General features: G+C 40.9%; 2 pseudogenes; one reads left to right on the forward strand and one right to left on the reverse strand.

Annotated features, from left to right (window-relative positions):
• Positions 1 to 6,831: 6,831 nt before the first annotated feature.
• Positions 6,832 to 8,191, reverse strand: LOC102840874 (annotated as a pseudogene).
• Positions 8,192 to 20,383: 12,192 nt separating this feature from the next.
• The window catches only part of LOC102841254, a 125,500-nt pseudogene continuing 122,002 nt past the window's right edge, over positions 20,384 to 23,881 (forward strand).

Here is a 23,881-nt window from a genome sequence, read left to right on the forward strand (position 1 = left end):
CAATCAATGACCATGAACCGTCTTCTTGTAAATGTGCCTCACTTTGTTTACATTGGTTGTCTTTTTGTGAGATCCCCCCAAATCACCTGTGATGACCTAAAAGCCTTTCACACAGAGAAGAAATAAGATTGACAATGATGGAAAATGAGTTGTTACAATATAAAAAAGCACAATGGAGTGTAAGCTAATAGTCTGTGCTTTCTGTTGTTAGACATCTTAGCATTTTTTATAGATCTAGAATGCTGTTAGTTGCCACCCTGTTGGCTGTGACTCATGGCAACCTTATATAGGATAGAATGAAACCTTCCTGGTCCTGTTGATATATTTCAGCCCATTATTGTAGCTATTATATCTAAGATAGAGTAATTTTTTACAAAAACTTTTCATTGTGAATTGAGTGAAGGTTTACAGACAAGATCATCCATTTTACATTCAGCTAATGACACACTTTGATGCATCTCAATGGCTGCAATCCCCTCCATGGAACAACAGTTGTCCTGCATCTTCCCTGTGGTTTCGATGTCCATTCCACCCACTTTTCCATCCTTTCTCAACTTCTTCCTAAGGTAAATGTTGCCCTATTGATTTTGAGTTATTGACCATTCCATGGTGAGCATACCTTACTAGTGTTGTTGCCCGCCCCCCCTCGCCCCCCATATACACCTGTCTACTGCTTGGCTGAAATTTATGCCACAGGAGTTAATTCCTATCCAGACCTGAAGGGTAGTCAAGTCAAGGGCCATGGTCTCAGGTTCCTTCTGTCTCTTTTTGACCAGTAAGCGCGGTCTTTTTAAAATTAGTGTTAAGTTTTGTTCCACATTTTCTTGTACGGATAGAATTATTTAAAAAAAATGTATGTTTGATGTAAATCATGGAATACTAGAGTAGTGCTGTAGGATAAGCACTGGACTGCTAACTACAAGATTCGTAGTTCAAACTCATCAGTGGCTCCTTGGAAACCCCTTATACAGGGTGGCTATGAGTCAGAACCAACTCTATGCCATTTAATAACAATAAGATAAGCCCTATTCCAAAGACCAGTTTCAGCATATGATCTTTGTCTTTTAAAAAATAAACACATTTCCTCAAGGTTACTGTAGTTGGTAGTAGAAGTAGAATTAGAATCAAGTCTACCATATTACTGAGTCACACTGTTGGAAAAAATGTGACTTTTAGGTCTTGGGGGTGTTTGCTTCCCCCAGACTTGCTTTGATGTCAATATAGTTAAGAACTGATGGAAAGAGTTACCATGCCCACATTTACTCTATGAAGCCCAATAATCCCCACACAGAAGCTGATTTTTTTTTTTTTTATGTTTTATTGTGAATTATGTATTAGTTTACATGGGAGAACATTAGCTTTACATTCATCCTATCGTATATCGTTTCATTGCCATGGTTACAATCCCCTCCACGCATCATCAACTAACCAAAGGGTATACCCTGCAAGCAGTCCCCCCCGTGTCAGCACACAACCCCTCTCCCTCTCTGGGTCTAGAGTCCCAGCTGCTCCATCTCTCCATGTCATTGTCTCTGTCTCCATCTCTGGAGTCACTGCTTCTCTGGGTAGGGACTTGCACTCCGCTTTTCTCCTAGGGACCTCCGCTCCTGGACTGCAAAGTTAATCACTCCCCTCCTTTTGTTACAAAACATCCACCTTTATATTTCCAACCCTCACAGTCAGTCCTGATAGCAGTTATTCACTATTGTACCACAAGAGACCTATCCGCATCTCCTTTCATCAGCCCCACCCAGACAGATTGAATACTACCCAGTGGAGATTCTACCTTCCTCTACAACCTCTGGATCTAGGTTCCCTCTTGAAAGCTTGTAAGCCAGTCACTTCTTGCTTTTGAAGCCCCCCCCATTTTGGGTAGCCAATGTCCAAGTTGTCCATCGCTCTCTACTCTGTTTATGGAGGGGGTGGGAATGATCCTTGCTGTAAAGATTTGTTCCCTCTTTTGAGCTACTGCATCCATAGGTGTAGGTCAAGTTCATCAAATTGTATCAGATTACTCTTTTTTCCCTCTTCTTTCTTCTTCAGGTTGAGCTCTGATCATCCAGTCATTGAAGCCAGGTCAAGTGGGTATTATCTATAACGTGTGAGTGTTCTTGCGCATATATGCCCTCTCTTCTTATCAGCTGGATGCTTTAGTCTCCACTCTAGTCCTCTGTGGCTATGTCACTGACTCTGGGCCCAAGAGTCCCCAGGTCTTGCCACACTGCTGGCCGACCAGCTCTCCATGCGGGTTCACAAGAGTCTATTGAACGTTGTAGGGTTTAGCCCACAGCTTCATTGCTGTTTTTCCCTCACTTCCCCTTATCGGTGACGAATGTGGTCACTGATCAGAGTGTGTATTCCCATTGAGTCTTAGTATTGGAAGGGGTTGGAGCTGCTTATTTTTAACAGCTTTAGCAAGTGTTTGTTTTAAAAATGTTGAATATTGACACCGTTGAGTTGGCCTGGGTTTTTCTCTATGTGATTTTAAAGCTCTTTATATCCACGACTGTTCTGATTCATTGTGAGCACATCTGCTGTGGATGTAGTTCACAGGCAGACTGACAATATTCATGGGGCATGGACAATTCCCAACCGATCCAAAAATAAAAAACTGGTATTTGTTTTATAGTCAAAATTTCAAAGGAAGATTTTCAGCCAGTAAAGCTAAGGTAAATTTTAATATAAAGAAAATAGAACAATCTCCGTCTCTGTCCAGACAGCTAACTTCATCATCACCAAATTCATGTCTATAATATAATATGTGTTGTTGTTGTTAAATGCCATCGACTGAGTTCCAACTCATAACAACCCTGTATAGAGTTTCTGAGGAGGGGCTGGTGGGTTTGAACCTCTGACCTGTTGTTAGCAGTCCAGTGCTTTTCCCACAGCACCACACCATACATGCAAATATGTAAAGATATGTTGTTGTTGTTGTTAAGTGCCTCCAAGTCACTACCAACTCATAGGGACCCTATATAGGGTTTCTGAGAAGCAGCTGGTGAGTTTGAACTGATGACCTTGTGATTCAAACCAGCCTTGCAGCCCAGTCCTTGATCTTGCAGCATCACACCTGGACTCCGTTGACCTCTTAGTCTTCAGGTATTTGACCTCCTGTCCCCTACAGGCATTGGTTTGACTTTGAGTCCTCATGTCCATGTGGAATTTTCAGTAAAACCTTACTCCCTCTCCTCAAAGATTCCAGCTACTCAAATATAGTCCGAGCTAGATCTACAATGCCTGGATATTTGTGGAGAGTCAAATCACAATGGAGTTTACATATAAAGACTGACATTGAAAAAACAGCGAATACTTAACATGAGTTGTTGTTGTTAGGTGTCACTGAGACAGGAAACACTGTCCAGGCCTGGGCCAACCTAACGATTGTTATTACCTCTGAGCCCATTGCTGCTTCCACTGTGCCAATCCATTTCGTTGGGGGTCTTCCTCTTTTTCTTCGACCCTCCACTTTACCAAATATGATAGCCTTCTTCAGTGACTGGTCCCTCTTGATAATATGTGCAAAGTCTGAGAGAAGAAGTCTGGCTATCCTGGATTCCAGGGAGCATCCTAGCTGTATTTCTTCCAATGCAGATTTGTTTGTTTTTTTGACAGTTCATGGTACTTTTAATAATATTCTCTTCCAACACCATAGTCCAAATGCATGAGGAAGAATAGCTAAGACAAGTCTGCCGATTACTTTAGCATTCCTTTCCCTTAAATTGGCAAATCACATACATTTTTTTCCCCCTCTTGGGAAAATTGAATATAGTGGTTAGAGGGTAATAAGCGCTTACATTTATTTTTCAGGAAAGTAGTAGCAATCTTGTCTCTCATTCCTCTGAAATGTTATCTATTGTGCTGTGTGTACTCCTCTACTCATGGCATTCTTGTAAAATAACATGAGTAAATTTTCCCCATCTACTCAATCTCCAACTCATCCTTCCTTCAGAGTCTTCAGCTTATCCTTTTAAACATTTCATTCCACTCTAACTCTTTTTAATTTCCCCCTCTTTGAGCCCATAGTATTTTAGAGTAGTGCGTTGCATTCAGTCATTTATTTATTTAACATTTATTGATTGGTAGTCAGGCCCAGGTACTCTAAAAATTTCACTTAATTATATATTGTCTTATATGTTTTAGTTGTCTTGGTAGTACAGTGGGTAAACTATAGGACTTGCAACTTGAAATGTTGGCACTATGAAGCCCAGCCACTTCATGTGAGTAAGATAAGGCAATCTGCTTTGTAAATATGTATGGCCTTGTAAACCCTAGGGAGCAATTCTATTCTGTCCTACAGAGTTACTATGAGTTGGAATTGACTGGATGTCAATGGTGTGGTTTGTTGTTGTTGTTTTATGTTTTATCAATAGCTGTTTTTGTCTTGTTTCCTCACTTATAATGTATGTTTTAGAATGTGAGGGACCATATCTGAGGTAACTGTTAGTCCTGGTAAGAAAACAAAACCCACTGGTTGTGTGACTTGGAGAGATGTACCCTTCTTAACATCTTACCTGGGGACCATCTCTATTTACTGAACAACTGTAAACTCTGAACAATATCCTTGAAAAAACCTTGACATGATTCATTTTGTCTAAAACATAGAAAGCTCTCAGTTTTCATTAGTAATGGAATCATTCTAGCTTCAGCTGAACCAGGTTCTCAAAGGCAACAGACAATTTCAGATCTTACATGAATACGATCAGTCTGATGTGAAGGCGCATCTTACTGGGATGGCCATATCATTTACCATCTACACTGGGACACTTATGAGAGTGAGAAGTGATGCTAACCGTAATTACATCATGACAACAGGGGCGAATTGGAGCTGATGCACCCTCGTGTCTAAAGTAATTAATTAGAACATCTTTTACCATCAACCCTTGAGAAGAAGACATCAGCTAGAGATTCTAACATATACAAGGGGGCTTTAAACATTTTGTGGAAAAATGAGATGAACAGAGAAGGCAATTTTTCCACAAACTTTTTGAAGCGTCCTTGTAGAGGGCAAATGGGGACACTCTAGGTCATCAGTAAGGATGTAGAGCAGAGCCTCCACGTCATTGCTGGTTAGCGTTGAGTGAGCTTTAGCAGCTCTAACTAGTCACCATGGTTTTTTACACCCTCATCCTAACACTAACCTCAGTCTTCTTTCCAAAAGTTGCCACCACCCCAGTTGAAAGGCTGCCTCTCTTACAAATCCTCTTTTATGCCCCATTCCTAATTGTTCCTACCCATCATCATCTTCCAGCCTCTCAGCGCCCACAGTGCTCTCTGTAGAGTGACCCTCAAGTGGGGTCTAAAGTGCCCTTGGTCAATGAGGAAGGAGCCTTGGTCCTTGGTTGTTGTTGCTAAGTGCTGTTGAGCAGGTTCCGCTTCATATCAACCTATATGGGGTTTCCAGGGAGACACTGGTGGGTTTGAACCATCAACCTTGTGGTTAGCAGGCCAGTGCTACAGTGTCACACCAGGACTCCTTGGTAGTCACTCAATAAATGCTGACCATGCAAACAGCCCCTTTCTACCCTACACCAGCTATGGAAAAGAATAGGAACTATGGCTATCCTGAGATTTCAAAGAGAAGGGAGTAAGTTTCAGCTTAAATGTCATTAAAAACGTTGGAGGAAGGTGCTACCTTGTTGATTCTGACCCACAAGATCTCTACATGGCACAGTAGACCTGCCCCATAGAGTTTCCTAGTCTGAAATATTTACGGGAGTAAGGCACATGTCTTTTCTCCCACAGAATTGCTGATGGGTTCAAACCCCTGACCTGTCCTTTAGCAGCCTAGTGCTTATCCATTGAGCCACCAGGGCTCCTTCTGGAAGAAAAGAGAGGGGTTGCTGGTACTCTTTTGTTTTCTTTACATCACAACATTGTTTATTATGTGAATTTTTATAGTACAAACAAAAAATATAAAATGCAATCTATGAATACAGCTAAATGCAGAATGGTGGCTTTTTTTCCCTTTAAGAGGTCATGATTCCCATTTCTAGTAAAATAAAGAGACTACACAAGGTAGAAACAGGTTGATTGGTCGTTAGTGTCACAATTTTGCCTAAAATGATCTATAAATGCCTTTCTCCCCTGCTACATATCATTAAGTGTAAAAAGAGAGTTAAAATGTCCTTGTTGACTCCTACTATATGAAAGATTATATATTCTATTTTTGCAGGGTCAATATATGGAAAATAGCTAAATTAAACGTTATTACAAAAATGAAGCAGTAATGAGTTTTGGCTAAAGAGGGTACTAAATGAGAATAATATATATTTAATGAATCCAAACAGATGAACCAAAACTGTTTGTTATAAAAAAGCTCTAGGTGCACAGTAAGCATATAGATTTTTGTGTTTTTTTTCCATGTGAATTTTTAATCAATTGAAGTGTCAAAAATAAGGTCAACTGTGTTAAGTTTAAATGACATCATTGTATACATTGCACTGAATGGAACTTTTGTGTTATAATTATAGAGAAGCATAGTTTACATCATAGTATGGCAATTTATCCTCAGTGAAAACTTATATTTTCACTTCAATTTATCCTCAGAGTCCTTTTATTTTGGATATCCTGTAAATAATCAAACCACCAGAACATGATTGTACAACACTAAAATGTTCTCTTGCATTAAATTGAAACATCTGCTTAATAAAAAAGAAAACCTAGGAAAGGTACTTAGAGTTGCTACTATCCATGTACACAATAACCCTAGGCAATTCAAAGCATCTTAATCTCCATCAAGAACAACAACAACAAAATAATTTTTGTCATTCTGTTAAATCCATCATTATAGATAAAACTGGTGCACATTTGTCAAACAGATCCAACAAACACTCATGTCCAAGCTGGCATAATGGCAACTAATACGTAACTGGTGGTCTTACAGGGGGTTGAAAAGGTCTTCCCTTTCTTCTTGTTCTTTTCCAAGGTTCTCGAAGAGTTCTGTTGTTCGAATATACCATGCTGAGCTTCCCAGTTTGCTTTCTCATCCTCAAACTGATGACATTTTCCCTTTAATTCTTTGTGCTGTACTTCCAAATTCTTTTTCATTTGCTCATGATGCTGTTGGAGTTCAGTTTCAGAATCCTTCAGTTTCTCAACTTTTTCTTTGACCTTTATCTTAAACACCTGCTTCATCACCATCTCCCATCTTCTTCATCTTGGTGACATGCTCCCCCTCTCCTTTTCCATTTGTGCCAGAGGGCTCTTGGTAAGCGGTCCTTTATTCTTGTTGTTATCAACTCCATTATAAGTCACAGCTGCCAGTTTTCTGCTTCTGTAGTTCTCATAGTGTACATTATTACTGACGTCTTTCAAGTCCTGTATATGTGTCCTTATCAACAGATTTCTTAGAATTGTAAAATCACAATCTTCACTGTTTTCAACTTCAGCATTGCTCATGCATACAATGCCTTCCTCTGACTCTTTTGCCATTAACTTCAATGATAGTATTACTACCTACCACAGAAAGAGGTAAACGGCCCTGCATCTTTTTAACAAGCTTATTTTCTCATCATCTGTTTCTGGAAATTCATATATTTTAATTGTATGTTTTTGAATCTGTTTCATTATGGTTTTTAAACTGTTGGCATTCCTCTGATGTGAGTGTGTCTGCTTTGGCAGTAAGGAGGATGATACTCACTTTTTCATGTAAACACTTCATAAACTCAGTATCCAGTGGTTTAAGTCTATGTCCTGAGGGAACAATGAACTATAAACAACATTGCACTTTGTTGTCAGGCATCTGACATCTGTTCACTGGAGATTCTGCATTTAGGTAGTCCTCAGATTTACTACCAATGTAATCAATAACAGGCTGCCAGCAATTTCTGCTATGCACAGCATCTCCAAATCCTGGGGTATCAACTATTGTGAGCAGTAACTGAACTCACCTTCTTTGATTCAAACTCTGGATTGTTCCACCTGTACAGTCTTTTTTATCCTATGGGAAGGACCTGGATTCCCTGGAGAACACAAATCTGTGAGGAATAATGAGTTGATTAACGTTGACTTTCCTAATCCAGATTCACCTGCTACTGTAAGTGTGACTTCAAACCCTCTCTTCACGGATTTTCTGTATACTTGATATGGGAGATTTGCAAATCCCACATAGCCTTCAAGATTCTTCTGTTGCCATGGTGCTGCTGTTGACGCTGCTCTCCTCAACTGCCCTGGATCTCACACTGACGGACATCCCCTTCCCCCTCAGGACATCCCCTTCCCCCTCCGTTACTGATACTCTTAGAGCTCTTTCAATCTCAAGATCAAGAAAGTTTTGCTCAACTCCTGCATTCATTTAAGAAAGTTTTGCTTTCTTTAGTCTTTCAAAAGTGGAAGACGAGCATCGAAATAGTCTATCAGGAACTTCCAATCCTATTTGGGAACACACCAAAATATTTCTGACCCTGACTCTTTTAAAATAGACTAAGAAATTCGCATGAAATGCACATGCATAAGGTCCCCTATATTTATGCCTATATGTGTATACAAATAGATACACACAAACACCTTTTATCTCGATAAAGAAAGCACGTTCTATTCATAGGAAAATAGTTGGGTCAGGCTTTCTGGGCTTTTTGTTTGTGCGCCACAGGGTGCCTAATAGCGCGGCAGGGGCAGGCATCCGATGTCACGCCAGCCACCTACAGCACGCACGGTGCCAGAGGCAGAGATGAGCGCACTAATTAGAGGGTGTCAGAGGCAAGGAGAGAAGGAAGGGGGCAAAAAAAAAAAAAAAAAAATAATAAAAAACTTTCCATGAAGATGAAAGTAAAGGGAGGTGGGTTTCTCCTTTAAAAAAAAAAAAAAAATTGGTGGGAATTCTCTGCTTTGGACTGTACTTATTTCAAAATAGTACCCTTTTGCTTGGTCTGTAATTTACAGCAAAGAGCCAGATTCATAGCCACGGCAATAGCTGGAATATCTTCTTGAAGGATGGCTGGCTACACGCTTATAATAAAGATTTCTCTATCTGCTTTTACCCACATTTACATCATAACATGTTCGTCTGTCCGGTACCATTGCTGACAGTGTGGGCATTTAGGAGTCTTCGTGAAGGTTCTCCAGTTTTGTGAAATTTTTATCACAAAGTCCAGCTTTCCTTCTGTTCCTAGAGGCCATTTATAGCTTTGTGTGTGTGTGTGTGATTGTTGTTGTTAAGTGCTGTTGAGTTGATCCCCACTTATACCCATCCTATATAGGGTTTCTGAGGAGCAGCTGGTGGGTTTGACCTTGTGGGCTTTATTCACCTTGTGGGTTGAAGTCCAGTGTTTATCCTACATTGCCACACCAGTAGTCCTTTTTCATAAATAATCACTTTTTATTTAAGTAGTCCAACTTTCTCATCCTGGTGGTTATGTTAATAGTTATGATTGATAGTGGTGGTGTGGTGGTGTACTGTGGAGTGGGTACCGACCTATAGCATTTCCAAGGCTGTAAATCTTTATGGGAGCAGAAAGCCTCATCTTTCTATCATGGAACAGCTGGTAGTTTTGAACTGCTGACCTTGAGGTTAGCTTCCTGACTCATAACCACTATGCCACCAGAACTCAGTTAAGGTTGGTAGTACCCTCGTATAAGGATATGATAACATAATGTTACTTATCAATTACAGTGACTTACAGTAACCAAGGAGTCCTGGTGTGACGCTGTGGGTTAATGCGCCAGACTGCAAAGCTGTTTGAACTGCAAGGTCGGCGGTTCAAGCTTACCAGCTGCTCCTTGGAAACCCTATACAGGGTTGCTATGGGTGGGAATCGACTTGACGGCACTTAACAACAACAGTAACCAAGGAGTCCAGATGTGGCACTGTGGGCTAATGCATCAGACTGCAAAGTCGTTTGAACTGCAAGGTAGGGGTTCAAGCTCACCAACTGCTCCTTGGAAACCCTATAGAGGGTTGCTATGGGTCGAAATGGACTCGACGGCACTTAACAACAACAATAGTAACCAAAATTTGAATGGTTCCAACCATAACCTATGGACTCCTGGTGTGGCACTGTAGGATAAGCTCTGGACTGCAAAACAACAAGGTCAGCAGTTCAGACCCACCAGCTGCTCCTCAGAAACCTTATGCAGGGTCACTTTGAGCCAGAATCGACTTGACGGCACATAACAGCAACAACAGCCATGCCTTTGGCACCTTTCTGGATCAGATGCTGCCTTTCTTTGCTCACCTAGGGTCGCCATCTACTCTAGGTAAATGTTTCACAACCCTCTCTGAACATTGACATCATCTGATAGAATTGAACAATACTGGTGCCCTGCGTCCTGCTCCAGTAACAACTGCTGGAGTGGAAGACATTTCTTTACAGAGTTCTCCAGATAACTCCAATATTCCTCCAGGATGGGCTGAAAACCATTGTCCCCATCACGTGACCCCCGGACTTTTCAGGTTGGGCAGATTCCTTTGGACTAAATAACATTTCCTGCTTAATCAGCTCCTTATCCTTCTTAATCAGATCCCAGGGCCAGGACAAGAACCAGGTGAATGAAGCATCTAAGGCACAACATTTTAAAAAATATTCACTTTCAGGGACAGTTGGCGTACCTTACCTTCATCTTGGCCTCACAAATGACTTGTCTGGAGTCACACAACTAATATCAATAATCAAGTTATTTGACTATATCTACTCCAGCTTCCTTGTTTATGTTGTTGCTGTTAAGTGTCATTGAATCAGTTCTGACTCATAGCAACCCTGTACAGGGTTTCCAAGGAGCAGCTTGTGGGTTTGAACCACTGACCTTGTGGTTCACAGTCCAATGTTGATCCTACAGCACCACACCAGAAGTCTTCATCTATAAATGGATATAATAATAAGGCCTATCTCAGGGGGTTGTTCAGAAGGTTAAACAGGTCAATAAATTTAAAACATCTGAGGTCTAAAATTGTTACAGTAACTCCCACCCAGCAAGTTTCTATATAAATTTAGGGAGTATGTATCATTTTATTGAAATAGCCTGTAGTGGACGATAAGTAGTTAATACAGTTCAGTTTAGTGGTGACGGTGAATTATTCCCTAGGGTAGTTGTAAGGATGAATGAATTAGCATTAGTAAAGAACTTGGAAGATGAAATACATACTTATTGTTGTGTCCTCGAGTTGGTTCTGACTCCTAGCCATCTTCTATAAGGTTTACGAGGAACTGTTGGTTGATTTAAAAAGCCAACCTTGCAGTTAGCAGTGTAGTGTTTATCTACCGTGCTACATCAGGACCCCATAGTAGGTGAGCAATAAACATTGCCATCTAATGTTATTACTTCTCTATTGCTGGATTCCTTAATTGTTGCAACTTGTCTGTCTGTCATACTGTGTTGTGTCATGCCGGAAGCTATACCACTGATATTTCAAATACTTCAGGGTCACCATGATGGACAGGTTTCAGCAGAGATTCCAGACTACGATGTACCTGTTTCTCATTTATAAGCAACATTTTTACTGCCTTTACTAATGCTATTTGCTTGACCTAGAACTTTTTGCTGAGACCACTGTCTTTTCATTTGATAGAATTCTCTCACCCTTTCCAGGCTATTTCAAATGTCCAAGTAATAAATGTTTCTGGATTTTCTGACTACATTTAGCTTTCTTCTTCTTCTTGCTACTACTATTAACCCTTATGTTGGAGTTGTTAAGTGTCATCAAATCAGTTCACACTCAAATTGACCTTGTATAGGACATCCAAGGAGCTATGGTAGTGCAGTGGTTACAAGTCAGGCTGCTAACCTCAAGATCAGCAGTTTGAAACTACCAGCTGTTCTGTGGGAGAAATATGAGGCTTTCTTCTCCCATAAAGGTTTACAGCCTTGGAAACCCTATATGGGGTTGTTTTGAGTCAGAACCAACTCCACAGCACACTACCACCACCATAGAGTGTCCGGGTTTCCAGGTGTGGCTCTGTAGGATAAGCACTGGACTGCTGACTGTAAGGTCAGCAGTTCAAACTTACCAGCTGCTCCCCGGAAACCCTATACAGTGTTGATATGAGTTGGAACCAACTCAACGGCACTTAACAATAACAACATAGAATTTACAAGGTTAGCAGTCCAGTGCTGATCCTACAGCACCATACCACTAAGACCGTGGTAAGCATGGTATTATATCATTTAACTTCAGGACAAGTTTAAATGGGAAAGGATGAAGACATGGCCAGCAGGAGGTGTGGTGGGTAGGATGTGACTGTGATCCTCTGTGTCTGAACTTGACTTTGTCTATTTTTATGGAAAGTAACCAGAATATTATTTCCTGGTTAACAGAAAGACCATTTGCTTTTTGTCTCAGAGGACAGAGATTGTGTCTTCTCATTTTAAAATTTCTAGTTTGGAAATAATATATTCTGTGGGTAATCTATGTTTTCAAATTTAATAATATATCCTAGCTAGTAAATATCTTAAAACTTGTGGTTAGCCGATACTGAGTTGGCCCTAATTCACAGTGACCCCATACACAGTGGGACAAAATACTGCCCAGGCTTGCTCCATTGTCATGATCAGTTGCAGATTTTCTAAAGTAACTCTCCAGGTCTTGGTCAGTTTACTCTAGGAGCTCTGCTGAAACCTGCTGAACTTCTTAGCAACGTGCAAACTTCCACTGAGATGAGTGGGAATTGTGCATGAGGTGCACCGGCCAGGAACCAAACTCGGATCTTTGATGTGAAAGGAAGAATTTCCCACTGAACCACCAGTGCCTCATATCTAAACATTTGTTGTTGTGTGCCGTTGAATCGATTCTGACCCATAGTGACTCTATATGACAGAGTAGAACTGTCCCAGAGGGTTTTCTAGACTGTAATCGTTCTGGAAAGGAACCCTGGCGGTATAGTGGAGTACGAGCTGGGCTGCTAACTGACAGGTCAGGAGTTTGAATCCATTAGCTTCTCCATAGGAGAAACATGAGGCTTTCTGCTCTCATGAATATTTACAGTCCTGGAAACTCTATGCAAGGCCTCTATGAGGAGGAGCAGCCACTGGAGAAGGATATCATGTTTGGCAAAGTGGAGAGTCGGAGAGAAAGAGGAAGACCCCCAGTGAGATCGATTGGCAAAGTAACAGCATCAGTGGGCTCAAACACAGCAACAATTGTGAGGTTGGCCCAGGATTGGGCAGTGCTAAGTTCTGTTATGCACATGATCACTATGAGTCGGTACCAACTTGACAACAACACCATGAGTAGGAACTGACTGAACGGCACATAATAATAGCAATAACAATCTTTTTAGGAGAAGATCACCAGATCTTTTCTCTTTGTAGAATTGCTGGTGGTTTTGAACCACTGATGTTTTAGTTAGCAGTCTAGTGCTTAACCATTGTGCCCCTAGGGATTCTTACATAAACATTTGAGAGAATATAATATATTTTTTCTTTAATGAGTTAGACATTTCCTTTGTCAACAGGAAGATCCATTATCAATGCTCTACAAAAAAAAAAAAAAAAATGTAAAGGGAAATCTTTTCTTGATGTCAGAAACCAGCTATTATATCCATTTTTATTTGCTCTTAGTTTAATATACTCCTTGTCTTATTCTGGGTTCTCTATAGGACACATAGCAACCCTGGATAGGGTTTCCGAGGAGTGGTTGGTAAGCTTAAACTACCAAACTGGCATTATAGTTGAGTGCTTATCTTACAGTGAAATAAGTGTATATATAGAGAGATTTATTTCAAGGAAATGGCTCATGCATTTGTGGAAACTAACAAGATCCAAATCCATGGTTCAGGCCTCAGGTTGCAGACTTCTCCTGACTCACACAGTTGTAGTGATTGCCAAACCCCAAATCGGCAGATCAGATGGCAGGCTGCTGACTCACAGGACTATCGGAGTTGGTGAATCCCAAAATCTGCAGCTCATGTCCCAAGAATGGGAAGTCAGAGGATGATGAGTCTGATACTAAACTGACAGCAAGACAGCTTTGTCAGCACATTCATATTTATTGAATGCAGGCCACAACTGTAAGGAAAATTCCCTTACATCAGACCTGAGAAATGGAAGGTGATTGCTTAATACTGAGACTCATAGCCTGGACAAGTCGGCTTACAACTTTAATCATAGCAGTCCCCCTCAGTGTCAAATATGGTGCCTCTTCCTCTAATAGACAATCTAGTAGTGTAGTGGTTACGAATTGGGCTACAAACTGCAAGGTCAGCAGTTCGAAACTATCAGCTGTTTCATGGGAAAAAGATGAGGCTTTCTGTTCCTGTAAAGATTTACAGCCTCAGAAACCCTGTACAAGGTCGCTATGAGTCAGAACCGATTCCACGGCACATAACCACCAACCACCACCATACTTACCCACTCAATGAGATCTAATGGTGAAGTGACTAAAGCACCCAGTTGCTAACCGACAGGTTAGCAGTTCAAACCTACCAATCATTCCACTGGAAAAAGATGTGGTGATCTGCTTCTGTGAAGGTTTACAATCTTGGAAGCTCTATGGGGGCATTTCTATTCTGCTCTATAGAGTGACTGTGAGTCAAAATCAACTCTACAGCAGTGGATTTGGTTTGGTTCCCTCAAAGCATAATATTATACCAGTTGACTGGTTGGGATTCAGAGCATCCCTTAAGTGATATATAAATTGCCTGAGAAATTTGACTCCCCAAACTGCCTAAATGGAAAACATTTTATCTTTGGAAAACGTTTTAATGGGCATTAGCCTATGTGGGAGTACTCAGGGGGAACTAAGAGTCTGCGCTCAACTGTTAATCTGAAGTTTGTGGTTCTAACTCATCCAGTGGTGCTGCAGAGGACAGACCTAATGATGCACCTGGGAGAAGACCACGGTTACAGCAAAGAAAATCCTAGGAGCAACTGTCCTCTAACACTTGGGGTCAGCATGTCGATGGCATGGACTGGTTCTCCCTCTGTGGAATGGTAAACAAGTAGACATGTCAGTGCATTATGGATAAGCTTTTCTGGGTAGTCCTGCTCTGTGTTCTGGGGGGCTGACCTGAATTAACAGACTGCCTTTTCCTCTGGTTCCAGGTAAACTTGGCCAATGGAAAGCATCAGTTTGAGAGACTCCATGAGAGACTGGAGAGGTAGAAGGAGGAGGAGAGTGATTTGGACTATTAATCCCTGGGCCCCTCCTTGCTATGGTACCTCTTTTGCAGCTGTTTTTCAGGGTGGTTTTCCCATACACCTCTCTGGCTCTCAACAACCACTCCTTCCCCTTGCCTGTTAAAGCCTAGGGGTAGTAACATCCCTGCAGCACTAATTTTATGGTCTCCTTTACACTGCTAACATCTTTGCAAACAGTCCCTGTATCAGACTTTCCTCAAACCCTCAAATTTGAGTAAAGCAACTGGTTCCTAGATATTGACTGTGGCCCCATCATTACGTCATCTGCACCTTTTCAAACAGCTGAGCCTTGAGGTCTAGGTAGGCAGCAAAGAGACATGAGGTGCAGGCAGGAGGCCTTTCCAAATCTACAAGTTCTAATTTGAGGTCCTATCAAAGCTTCTGAAGACTGTTCCGGAATAAAAGAGGAACTTCTCATATGGTTCTACTGTTATTTCTTGGACTTGGACCTAGAACAAAAATGGCAGTGGATTCTGAAGATGATCTGTCCATCCAAACCCATGTTTACTTGACAGGCTGCAAATGTATTATAGCAGGTTTTGAGCAGAAAATATTTGTCTAAAATGAAAACCTAGAAGCCAGTGGTGCATGATTAGAAAATGTAAAATGTCATTTTTTTTTTTTAATTGGGAAAGATGGATACAAAGTGGAAGATTCCACTCTGTCCTTAATTATGTGGTTCAGTCTTCATGGGCTCCAAGTCTAATCTGCATAGATACAAAAATTACACAGCAATCTGGAAGCCTTAAAAAAAAAGAAAGAAAGAAAAGGAAAAAAATGGCAGTAATTAAATGACAAAAACTATATTCAAATAAAATTAAGGGTTTGACTTAAAGCCATGGGGGGTATCTCCCTTTGTTTCTGCCTATGTAGCATTTAAAGGAGACTGAAACACAAAGAGCCTTCTGGAAGTGTCTGAGCCCTGACTTGTAGCTCTAGACTGTGGAGAAGTCTGTTGGTCCAAAGATCCTGTGTATCCAGGACCCCCTTCACTGCGTTTGGTCCTATGACTGTGCTTCATGTAGTCTTCAAAGAAGAGACTCAAGAATCAGAAAGAAGTAAGGACTTCAGAGCTTCGTTGTTAGTTTTTCCCTCCATATCAAGAGGTTAAAGACCCATGCTTGACTAACATGGAAGTTACTATAGTAATAAAAGCAGATATTCCCAAATCCACTGCATTGAGATGATTCCAACTCATAGCAACCCTGTACGACATGGGAGAACTGCTGCTCCTTACAGTTTCTAAGACTGTCAATTTTTCTCCTTCAGAGTGGCTGGTGGGTTTGAACTGCTAACCTTTTGGTTAGTAGCTCAATGCTTAATCCATAATGCCACCAGGGTTCCTTAGTATTATAATGTTAGTTTTTTAAAGAGAAATATTTCAAATAAACAGAAAAGCACCTAGGTGCCCATTCATATTTGATGTACGTTAATATTTTGCCATTTTGCTTTCGTTTTTAAAGTAATAAAAAATGTTCAGATATAATTGAAGCCCCCATTATAGTCCTCGCTCTTCTCAACATTCCCACTCTTTCCAGAGATGGCCATGGTATTGAAGCTGATGTTTACCCTTCATGGTTCTAATGCTTTGGCTGCATAGGTACATGATTTTAAATAGCATAATGGAGTAATAGTATTTGTGTGTTGAAAACTGTTAGCTGACACTGAGTTGGCCCCAATTCAAGGCAACTCCATACTGTTGTGACCCGGAGGATTTTCCTTTGGCTAATTTTTGGAAGTAAATCGCTGGGTCTTTCTTTCTGGTCCATCTTAGTCTAGACTTTCCACTGAAACCATCATAGTAACACTCAAGCATCCACTGTCCATCAGGTGATAGCTGTGCATGCAGTATGTTGGTTGTAAATCTAAACCAAGTCTCCCTCATAGTAGGCCAGAATTTTACCACTAAACTACCACTGCCCTTTTGAAATCTCTAAATAAATTGTATCATACTGCATTGTGCTTTCAAGAATTTTCCTTATTGATGCTTGTGCCCTTGATCACTCCTTTTAAATGCCGGGCACTACTCCATTATATGAACTCCTAGTGTGGTGCTGTGGAATCAGCACTGGACTGCGGACCACAAGGTCGGCAGTTCAAACCCACCCGCTGCTCTTCGGAAATGCTATGAGTCAGAACTGACTCGACAGCACTTAACAACTGCAACATTCATTATGTGAGTATAGGCCATGATTTGTTTCTCCATTTCCTATTGATAGACATTTAGAATGTTTCCATTTCTGTCTACCATTATCAACAATGCTTTGTGAACATCTTCTAGTGAGCATGCGTGAGAGATTCTCTAGGACCTCCCGTTGGGGGAAAATGTTGGTCTCTGTGTACTGTGCTCCATCAGCTTTACTGCCCATGGACAAATCCTCTCCAGATGGTTGGACAACTTACATACTTAACAATAGAATCTGAGACCATCCATTTCCCTTTACCCTTGTCAATACCTTATATGATCAGACATTTTGCTAATCTAATGGGGGTTTTATTTGAACTTCCCTGATTACTAATGATGTTGAGTTTCTTTTCATGTTTTTCTCCCTCAGTGTTCTATTTATCTTCTTTTGCTCCTTTTCTTTTGGATTGTTGGCTTTTTCATAATTTGTATGACTTTTTTTTATATATGTTGAATCTTTATCCTTTGTGTTAGGGAAAATTTTTAGTTCTGTAGGATAAGCAGCAAGCTTCAACTGTGCCTATACCAAATGACCAATTACTCGAGGATTGGCTCTAGGTTCTGTCAAAGGAAGGGTTAAACCTGTTGTTGTTAAGTGCAATTGAGTTGGTTCTGAGTCATAGTATAGCAAAGATGGGGAAAGTTTGGCCTGTTGACCATATGTTGTTGTTGTTGTTAAGTGCTGTTGAGTCAGTTCTGACCCATAGCGACCCAGTATAGGGTTTCCAAGGAGTGACTGGTAAGCTTTAACCTTGTAGTTCAAACTGACTATGCAATCCAACAGATTAGCCCACAGCGACACACCAGGACTCCTTAGGGATGAGTTAATTAAATGTTTGATCAAACACAGCAGACTAGTTGATAATTTTGTATGGCCCATGAATGATGTTATAAATTTTGGCAGAAAAAAGGGTCCCCACCCCTGCTGTATAGAGTTTCTGAGAAGCATCTGGTGTGTTTGAACTTCCAACCTTATGGTTTACAGTGCAGTTCTTATCCTTGTTGTTGTTATTAAGTGCTGTCGAATGGGTTCCAACCCATAGCGACCCTGTATAGGGTTCCCAAGAAGTGACTGGTGAACTTGAACCACCGACCTTGCAATTCAAACTGACTTTGCAGTCTAGTACATTAACCTACAACATCACACCAGGAGTCCAGTGCTAGATGCCACATTATTCAAGGGTTGGCTGTAGGTTTTGCCAAGGGAAGGATTAGACCTAGAGTCCTATTATGATGTGTATTCTGAAATGAACATGATAGTTGTTGTTAGGTGCAATCAAATCAGTACCGATTCATAGCTACCCTATGCATAACAGAATGAAACGCAGTCTGGTATTGGGCCAACCTCACAACTGTTGCTACCTGTGAGCCCATTGATGCTGTCACTTTGTCAATCCATCTTGCTGGTGTTCTACCTCTTTTTCTCTGACCCTCCACCTTACCAAACATGATATCCTTCTTCAGTGACTGGTCCCTCCTGACAATATGTCCAAAGTATGAGAGACAAAGTTTGGCCATCTTGGCCTCCAAGGAGCACTCAGGCTGCACTTCTTCCAAAATGGATCTATTGGTTCTTTTGGCAGCCCATGGCACTTTCAATATTCTCCTCCAATACCATAACTCAAAGAAAGGCATCAATTCTTCTAAGGTCTTCCTTATTCACTGTCTAACTTTCGCATGCATATGAGGTTAATGAAAATACAAGCATGATAGGAGAGCAAGTCATCCTTCATTGTGAATTTGTTGTTGACAATTTCTGCTGAGTTAGCCCCAGATCACACCATTGTGATCCCTAGGGTTGAAGGAGGTGATTTCTAAGAAACGTGTTAAGTGGTGGGTGGTGGTGAGGATCTGTGACTAGTGAGAGGACTCATCAGAGCCTAGAGTAAGAGGTGCCCTAATTCCTAACAATTAGCCCTGTGCCCCAGAGTGCCAAAGTAGGGGCACCCAGGGCAGAGAAAGCAAAAGGAATTTGGGAAGCAAAACCTCATATCAGCTGTTGGTCTCCATTATTACACCATTGGTATGGTGCTGTAGGATAAGCATTGGATTTCAAGGTCAGTTTGAACTGCAAGGTTGGCGGTTCAAACTCATCAGCAGCTCCTTGGAAACCCTATACAGAATCATCATGAGTCAGAACTGACTAGAAGGCACTTAACAACAACACCACCAAAAAAGACCTGGCAGTGATTTTCTCAGTAAGCATGACTGAAAGTCCTCAACCAAGACTATACTGTGGATCCTGGTGCTTAGTACAGTAACAACTAAGAAGGGGAGGAACCCAGAGCTTCAAACTGGTTCATAAACACATCTCATGAATCAACCAAGTGAGAGGCTGGAGTCCGCTTGGGCAGAATTAGCTGTTGAGGAAAGAATTCAGCAGTACACCTGCCCTTAGTGCATACACAAAGCACAGGTTTTCACTTTAAAGCCAGACATCAATCCTGTTTGGTGCATTATTGTTTTGGGGGGGCAAGAGGGAGATTGGTCCTTTTAGTAATGAGAGCTGATGTTCTTACCTGAATACAGACTACATAGCCAACTTGGAAATGGGAAATATAACAGACTGGCTCAGGCTTCTTGCAAGCATATAAATAAGGATTCCAGTAAATCAGTGGGGAGCACTATGGCTCCATATGATAAGCACTAAACTGTGAAACACAGGGTCAGTGGTTTGAGTCTGCCAGTCACTCCAAGGGGGACAGATGAAGATTTTCTGCTCCAGGGAGATTTAAAGCCTTGGAAACCCTATATAAGGTTTGCTGTTAGTCTGAACTGACTCCACGACACTTTACAAGAACAAATAAATGAACTATTTCGGCAGGACTGATTCATTCTGATGTCTTGTTTTCTTTGGTCCTGTTTCAGCAAAGTTTCTATCCTTCTAGCTCCTATCTTCAGATCCATCAGAACCAATTCTACAATCCTAAAGCAGATTTGGAAAACAAACAAAGGCTGACTAAAAAATTTCCAAATTTCTTTTTGGCAGTATATAATGGCTATTATCCCAGAGCAAAGTGACACTGCCAGACACCAAAAAAAAAAAATTTTTTTTTAATCAACGAATAAGGAAGAATCAAATCACTCCTGTGTCACAAAGTGGCAGGCAGTGAACTAGCATGTTGGAGGATGTTGCCCCACCTCCTCCAGAATTGTGGAATAACAGACAAATATGAAATTCTGAACAAAGCCAATGCAAAGTCCACCCTTGATATTCATCGTTACAATTCTATTAAAAGGTTTGTTCAGAAGAGTAGATAATTGGGTTTCCAGAAATGAACTCACAATCAGTACTATGTGCTGGAATTTCTCCTTCATTGCAAGTTTAAGCCAAATATACTTTTAACATAGGGCTACACTCCAAATTATAGTGGGCTTTTAAGCTGTAGCCCATTGCAAATGCTCTAGATCCATTTTAAAAGTGTGAGAGAAACAGTTTCCTGAACCTCTGACCAAAGTAAAATGCCTGAACTAAATCTGTATTTCTGCTGAATGCAGCAGAATTAAACCGGAAGTTCCCAATGCCTGACCTTCAGGCTCTTTATCTGGCTGGCAACCACAGTAACTCAGGACACATTTTCTCTGAGGTCAAGTTGAGATGTGGAAGGAATGCAACCTAAGGAGGGAGTCTTAACACAAATACATTTGCATAAAATGGCCTTAAGAAAGATTCCTTTCTTGATAAAGCCATTGCCATTATAGCCGATTCTGACTTACCCCTTTAGGCTAAGCACTGGCCTGCTAACTACAAGGTTGGTGGTTCAAACCCACCAGCCACTCCTCAGAAACCCTATAAAGGATTGCTATGAGTTGGAGCCAGCTCAACAGCACTTATCAACAATATCATATGGCAGATTAGAACTGCCACATAGGTGTTCCTGGGTGGTAATCTTTACAGAAGCAGACTGCCACATTGCTCTCCTGTGGAGTGGCTGGTGAATTCGAACTGTTGATTTTTTGGTTATCAAGCAAGTGCTTTACCACTGTGCCACTGTGCCTTCTTTCCTTTCATGATGTTGTTATTGTTAAGTGCTGTCGAGTTGGTTCTGACTCAGAGTGACCCTATATAGGAGTTCCAAGGAGTGGCTAGTGGGTTTGAACTGACAACTTACATTGTCCATTGCTTATCCTACAGTGCCAGGATAGGAATGTAGAAAAAATGTCCCAAGAAAACAACTTTGTGTGCCACTCCATTACCTAACACCCACTAGGCAATTAAGAAGGTTCCTCATCAGCAAGCAGTTTCTAAGGAAAGGTTTTCCAAGCCCAGCTTACAAGCATTTCCAAGAAATGTTTTACATCAAATATATATATAGTAAATCATAATTACAACCTATTCAGAAGGTATGGAGCTCTGGTAGCATAGTGGTTACGAATCGGGCTGTGAACCACAAGGTCAGCAGTTTGAAACTACTGGCTGTTCCGCGGGAGAAAGATGAGGCTTTCTGCTCCCAAAAAAATTTATAGCCTTGGAAACCCTGTATAGGGTTGCTATGCGTTGGAACCGACTCCATGGCACATAACCATTACCAGGATTCAGGAGGTGCATTCTAAGCATTTTGAGACTATGTAAATCTCTGTGCCTGAATGAACTTTCACAATTAACCCTTTTAACTAATCTTTGCAGTCCACCACACAAGTATCCCATGTTAGCCAGTGCCTCCTTCATTTAGCCCTTCCTTCTGTGATCCCAGTTGCAGACTAGCCAATCAAGTAATTTCCTGCTTTAGCCTGATTTCTCTCCTTGTTTTGAGATTTTGCTCTGGGATGTACTAGTTTATACCTGAGTGATCAGGTGGTTCCAACCTCCTCCATCGGAGTGATTTCTTTTCTATAATAAAGCCTCTTTTTAACATTTCCTGTAAAGAGTATGAAGTTTTCCTCTTGAACATAATAAGTCTAAATTTCTCTTATATTTATAATTTACTTGTGCTTTCAAGCAAAAAAAAAAAAAATGTTTTCAAAAATTAGATTTTACCTCAAATCCCCAAATCTCATTCCTAATGATCACCTAGTCATCTGTGTACTTAGAATATATTTTTCTCATAAAAAGTATTTTACCACTTTCCTCAGTGTCCTGTAGAGAACTGTATCCCCTTTGATTGAAAGTGCTGAAGGTACAAAAGAGACCAAGGGTCATTTTCGTGTTGTATGGGGGAGAATATTGGATATGTTGATGAGCTGTGTAGGAAACAAGAGTTACTTTGCCTTGCTCAGTAGTTTTCAGTGTAGTTGCACATTCAGATCACCTGGGGAACTCTAAAAATATGTGTGATGCTCAAGCCCTTACCACACACCAATTAAATCATAGTCTTGAAGGTAGTGCCTGGGACCAGCAACAACAGCAACAGCTGGCAACTTGTTAGAAATGCGCATGGTTCTGATAACAATCAAGTCTGAGGACCACTGCATTAGGGAATGTGTCAATGCAGTTTGATATTTTTTTAAGTCCCCTAAATGACTCTGATTGGAGGAAGACTCCTTAACAACCTGTGATATGCAGATGATCCAACCTTACTTGCTGAAAGTGAAGAGGACTTAAAATATTTACTGATCAAGATCAAAGAGCACAGCCTTAGGTATAGATTACATCTCAATGTAAAGAAAACAAAAAATCCTCACCACTGAGCCAATAAACAACATTCTTATCAATAGAGAAAAGATTGATGTTGTCAAGGACTTCATTCTTCTTGGATCAACTATCAACACATGTGGAATCAGCAGTAAAGAAATCAAACAACGTATTGCATTAGGCAAATCTGCTGCACAAGACCCTTTTAAAGTGTTGAAGAGCAAAGATGTCAGCTTGAGGACTAAGGTGTGCCTGACCCAAGCCATGGTATTTTCAATAACCTCATATGCATGCGAAAGCTGGACAGTGAATAAGGAAGACTGTAGAAGAATTGATGCTTTTGAGTTATGGTGTTGGAGGAGAATATTGAAAGTGCCATGGACTGCCAAAAGAACCAACAAATCTGTGTTGGAAGAAGTGCAGCCAGAGTGCTTCTTAGAGGCCAGGATGGCCAAACTTCATCCTCATACTTCGGACATATTGTCAGAAGGGACCAGTTGCTAGAGAAGGATATCATGTTTGGTAAGGTGGAGGGTCAGAGAAAAAGAGGAAGACCCCCAACGAGATGGATTGGCAAAGTGGCAGCATCAGTGGGCTCAAGTGTGACAACAATTGTGAGGTTAGCTGAGGACCCGGCAGTGTTTTGTTCTTTTGTGCATAGGGTCACTATGAGTGAGTACTGACTTGATGGCACCTAACAGCAACAACAAGTGACTCTGATGTAGAGAGCTTTGCTATTTATTGATTCCGGTTAATTTTAGTGAAGAAAAAGCTTACTGCTTGTTTAATTTCTGGTCTGTTAAATTAAAGCCACAGTTAAGCAAGTTCTGGCTTCTTACACTTGTATTACAACTCTAAAAAGTTCAGCCTAAAACTTCTGTGGGATAATTGATCCTCAGGACCTACTTTTTGACATAAATTAAACTTCATCCCAGAACACTAAAAAGCACTGCAAGATTCTTGAAGATATGGGAAATAGTATGTTACTTTACTCTGGTAGCGTAGTGGTTACGAATCGGGCTGCGAACTGCAAGGTCAGCAGTTCGAAACTACCA

The sequence above is a fragment of the Chrysochloris asiatica genome, unplaced genomic scaffold, assembly GCF_000296735.1.
Source record: "Chrysochloris asiatica unplaced genomic scaffold, ChrAsi1.0 scaffold00006, whole genome shotgun sequence".
NCBI classification, from domain to species: Eukaryota; Metazoa; Chordata; class Mammalia; order Afrosoricida; family Chrysochloridae; genus Chrysochloris; species Chrysochloris asiatica.